The sequence below is a fragment of the Arachis stenosperma genome, chromosome 7 (assembly GCF_014773155.1).
Source record: "Arachis stenosperma cultivar V10309 chromosome 7, arast.V10309.gnm1.PFL2, whole genome shotgun sequence".
Taxonomy (NCBI): domain Eukaryota; kingdom Viridiplantae; phylum Streptophyta; class Magnoliopsida; order Fabales; family Fabaceae; genus Arachis; species Arachis stenosperma.
The window spans coordinates 10,537,537-10,543,346 of NC_080383.1; the positions used below are offsets into that span (position 1 = coordinate 10,537,537).

The window sequence follows — 5,810 nt, forward strand, 5'->3', positions numbered from 1 at the left end:
AATTGACATATAAATTTGTTTTGCTGATTATAAATTTTGTTTATTGTTGATTGTTGTTACTTTGATGATACTAGTTTGCAATATTTGTCCAAGTCTTCGAATTCAAGTCTTCGATATGCTTTTTCTCTTGGATTTGATTATACTCCCCTTTCGCTTACTTGCTATATATATATAAATCCAAATATTATATATATTCACAAGCCACTTTCATTGAATTTCATATATCCTACTTTTTCTGTAGCACAATAAGCTTAGAAGTTAGAACTAATTTTTCTTATTTTTGTGTCACATAAATGACAAATTATGGAATTACACAAAGAACAGCAACCTCTTCTTCAAACTCTTCATCAAAACCTGAAAATTATAAACCAAAAGTTCCAAAAATAAAAATTACTTCAAGATTTTCTACCCCTTTAGCATTCCTTTAACATCAGAATTTGCAGTAGTTCGAATCATAAGAAACTTTGGAACCTATGGCCTATACTACACACACTTTGTGTGGATCATACTATTCATAGCTCTCATATCTGCCAGAAAAGTGTCACTGATTTTTCTTGTTATTATGACATACGTGACATCTCTTTATCTTTTGATTATAAGGACATGGCCAAATTCTTTTCTGCTTCATAAGATCATAAACAAATGGTTTGTGTTGGCTGTGATTGCGATTACGACGGCGATGCAGATGGTTTTAACCGACGCTGGGATTCATCTTGCAGTGACTTTGCCTTGTAGTATATCTCTTGTTTTGGATCATGTAATTTTGTGGATTGGTTTTTATGATTTTGAGGTTGTGAATTATAATGCTGGTTCTGCTGCTACTTCAAGAGAAGATGCTCCTCTTTTTGTAGTTAATGTGAGTGGAGATAAGTTTCAAATGATGATGTTTCTATAAATAAGTTGGTATTTTGAGATTTTAATAACAGTTTTTATTTTAAGTGTAATTATTTGAAATATGTTTGATCATTTATATTTCTGCATTGAATGACAAGTTATGACTCTTTGATGAATTCATTAGGTTGATATGAATGGTTGTATATATTTATTTTTATATGTAATAAATTATTTTTGCAATTGTTTGATAAGGTATTTTGGATATGATGAGGAATGTTGGTATTTATGGTGTACCATAATATCATAAAGACATAACTATATTCTATGAATCTACACAAATGTAAAATGTTATATGATCGTAATGAATACTTAAATGATGGAAATTGAATTTTATATATACTTATTATTATTATTTTTGTTTTATTTTTTTTTTGTATGTTTTAAGATAAGGTATTTTGGAAGTAAAAAAAATTAAAAATGGTATTTCTGGTATAATTTGTACATAAATAAGCAAAAGAATGATAGTGATAAAATAAAAGAGATTATAGGAATATCTTTCATGTAATAGAATCATTGAATAGGGATTATAGGAATATCTTTCATTGAATCTTTATAGTTTCATTAAATTTTTAATTAAGTCTCTATACTTTTTTTTTCTTTTCAATTAGGTTCCTAAAGATATACAAGTAATTTCGCAATTTACTAACATTTTTTTATCGTTTAATGTTAATAGAGACTATAAAAGAAAAGTATAAGAGCCTAATTAAAAAATTTGATAAAATTATAAAAATATGTCGAGTAATTATATATATATATATATATATATATGTGTGTGTGTGTGTGTGTGTGAAAACTCAGGTACAGTCAATTTTACGTAAAGTTGATAGCTGAGAACCGTTAGATGAAAATTTAGTCAAATCATTTAACAGTTTTTAGTTATCAACTTCACGTGAAATCGACTGCACCTGAATTTACACTATATATATATATATATATACCGGAAAAAATAGTGATGGATTTTCATCTTACTCGATCTCATCTCACCCCGCCTAAGACTCTTTTTGCACCGAGATATCGATAGAGTATCCGTAGATATTATCTAGATCTAATGTTCTCACTACAATTTATTATAGGTGTCGGTTGACAATAATAAAAACAATTTTATACAACATTAACACTAACTAATTATTGAGAACTGTTAGATGGAAAAATAATTAGGGTAGTAATTATTGTCAAGTTAAATTAAAAAATAACAATACTACATAATTAATAAATATTATTATTTTTAATTAATATTTAATTAATAATAATTTATACATATATATAGATATTTTATATATATTTTACACATAAAAAAATAAATAATTTTTATATATTTATTAAAATTTTATACACATAAATTAATACAATCTATATCTATATTTTTTAAAATATATATACATAAATTAATAAAATTTAATTATTAAAAATATTTTAATATTTATATTGAACAAATAATAATAAAAAATACTAAAAATTGGTGACCCAAAATTTTATCTGAAAGAACACATTTGTATTACGATAATTAAAGAAGAACAATCTGCACTGCCTTTTATTAAACGCGTTATATGTTGTGGATCAATTTGCATTTCTTTAGAAAAGTTCGATGATCAATTTGTACTATATTATTTTAAACATAAGGTTAAAAATTCCCCTAACTGAAGGAAATAATTTTTTTTTAGTAAATACTCAAAGTAATTATTAACAGATTTAAGATCGAACATTTAATTTTTAATAAATTTTTATTTTCTAAAAATTTTTAAATTTATTTTTGTTAAAAAATTAATTTTATTGTCACTTTAAATTAAATTTTATTATTAAATAATTAATTCTTAAAAAACATACGTTAAAATAAATTAATCCCTTTTTAAAGTAATTCAAACTAATCTATTTAAGAAAAATAATTCTCAAACATTTTTACAAAATAAAAATTTATTAAATATCAAAATATCTTATATGATTTTTTAAAAATGTATATTATTGGCCATGTATTTTATTTTAAATAAAGTTGAATTGAGTGGAACTAGGACAGTGGACCCCATAAAACCGCAACAAGTTACAAAATATCGATTGTGATTGGTCAAAAGACAGCAAGGCATATCGTCAAAGCCAAGTTAATTACATAATTTTTTAAATGGAATTTTTTTATTATTATAAAAAATATAAATAAATAATTCTTAACTATCCAATTTTAAATCATTGTAAATAATAATTAGTTTTGTATTTTTTAAAAAATAAAATTTAAATAATTATTAATTAATGATAATAAATTAATATAAAATATATTTCAAAAATATTTATTGACTTGCTATTGATTAAATTCCTGTTAGTACCTAATGGAATTGTATTATAAATTAATAGCTCTAATTATAATAATTCAAAATTAATAGCTATATTATTGTAGACAAAAAAAAGTTATTAAATTAATTATTTATACAAAATATATATTAAAAGTTAAATCTATATGTAATTAATATATATAATAACTAATCTGATAGTTTTTTTTTTTTGAGTGTACAGTATATTTTTGTAAAACTAATTACTTTTCTAATTATTATTTGAACAGTATTTTTGAAATATTACAATAATACTCTAAAATGTTGTCATAATATTTTGGCAAACCCACCAATTCACTAGATTTCATGATCAAAACTCTTATTCATCGAGCAGAGCATGTTAAAGGAGGGTTTAAATATATGAACAAGTTTTTTTTTTCAGATCTAAACCCGAAGCACATAGTTAAAACATAAATTCTTTAATTTGCATAGTCATTAAGATTGGTTACTTAATAATATATATTAATATTGAAATCTCTAATAATTAAATCCGGTAGATGTTTACTTAGTTTATTTATTTATGATATTTTATTTCCATTTTCCGGAAAGACAAATTAAACTAAAGTAGGAGGTACTATTGTAGGTAAGTTAATTATTAATTTGGAAAAAAGGAAAAAGAGGGAAAAGAACACAAGTTGGGAGAAGTTGGTGAGAATAGGGCAACAAAGAAGGGATAAGGACACAAAAGAAAGTTCGAAGATATGGAATCATTGGAAGTGTTTTAAGAGTAAATTAAACGATAATACCAACAGCCTTAGATGATTAAAGTTGACAAGGTAAAAAAGTATGCCCAACTTGATATATAAAATTATTATGAGATTATATATATCCTTGTTAAGCTAAGTTTCTTTGAATATATATGTTGACGCATTTTATATATGTGTATGTATATGTTCTTCCCTCTTAAGTAAATGTAAATACATATGGCAAGCTTTATGTTTTTGATATATCAGCGTAATCTTTGTTATTTAATTTGTTGAATATAGTGGTATTTATCAATTAATTAGCTTGGCACACGATCAATTCATGAAAATGTATTAGTATACAAGTTCAAACTTTAAAGAAGATAATTGCATGTTACAAATTATCTCTTAGCTAAAAGTATACAGATATCTTTAAAATATATTTTATTTATGAACTTGTTAAAAAGTTTTAGAAATATTTTTGTTATTGATGAAGATGAGTGAACGAAAAATATTTTGATTAATAAAAATATTTAACAAAAATATATATGTAATCCCTTGTGACAAAATAATTGTAATAACTTACATTATTCATGATGATTTCTTTTTGAAGTTTTATTTGAGTCGTGTTTTGTGCTTTTCCCGTTTACATACAATCGGCATCTTTGAAAGTTGGTTTTTATTGATAATAGTAGTATAGTGTATATTCGTTCAAGTTAATTTTCAGATAATTCAACTAGCTACTTTATTAGTTGTAGGTTGTTATCAAAATGTACCATGTGAGCAATGTCTTCTATAATATAAACTACTTCTCCATTTGACATTTCTTACTACCATATATACCAAACCAAGCAGAAATATTTATTATCGTGATAAATTCTTTCCATGATCGAAATAAATAACAATAGGTACTTCACAATAATCTAATGAATAATGACTTATATACTATGATAAAAATAAAAAATAAAAATCTTTTTATGATAACTGATTTTTGGTATTTATATGATATTTTTTATTAATTTATTAGCTATCAAATCCAAAGTGAAAGAAAAGACTGTACTATAAAATATATGTTACATGCTTATGCATGTCGTCATCGTGCCAACTTGCTCATTTCTTTCTATTCAAAATTTAACCGGACAAAAGCATCCAATTATTTTTTTTGCTTTGGAAAAATCTGTGTACCACTAATTGAACAATATTATCGCAAGCAACTTGTTCAATTTGTGCAGGGACTTTCTAGAGTTTTCCTCCAAATTCACAAATATATTATCTATTTCCAAAGACGCCCTAGGAATGCATGCAAGAACAAAAGAAAAAAAATGAATGGATCAAGAAAAAATCAACGAGAAGAAAAAGTAACGAGATATAGATTATAGCAGCATGCAGAGAGAGAGAAGATAGGCTTTCTTTTCACATGAATTAATAATCAGGAAACAACTTAAGAAAAGAGATAAATAAATTATTATTATTTTCTTGCAAGTTAACAATAAAATAATAATTGATGGAGTGGCAAAGTTGCAGTTTGATGTAAATAAATAAATAAAGAAAAGGGAACATTGATAAAACCAAGTCTAAAGATAGCTGCTACTTGCAAGTTGAGGATCCACTTGCAAGCACCGCCATATTTCCTTTCATGTCCCTCGTTCAGTTCAATTCAATTCAATACCAATCATATTTCATAAAATTAAGCACCAAATCAATTAAGCTAATCCAAGTTGGATTACGGAAAATATTATATTAACTATTAAATTATTAAATATTAACCACCAAACCCAAAGCAAAAGAAAGGGCAAGCTAGTGGCTAGACTGTATTATAGCCGTCTCATTTTTTAATTTTAATTTCCCCTCTGACACAAATATATCAAAAGTTCAAAACCCTCACATTTATATATTTGCAATTGCTTATTCAACAACA

The 5,810-nt window shown here is 24.6% G+C and overlaps 1 pseudogene; it reads left to right on the forward strand.

Moving 5' to 3' along the window:
* Nucleotides 1-293: 293 nt before the first annotated feature.
* Nucleotides 294-895, forward strand: LOC130939382 (uncharacterized; annotated as a pseudogene).
* Nucleotides 896-5,810: the final 4,915 nt, after the last annotated feature.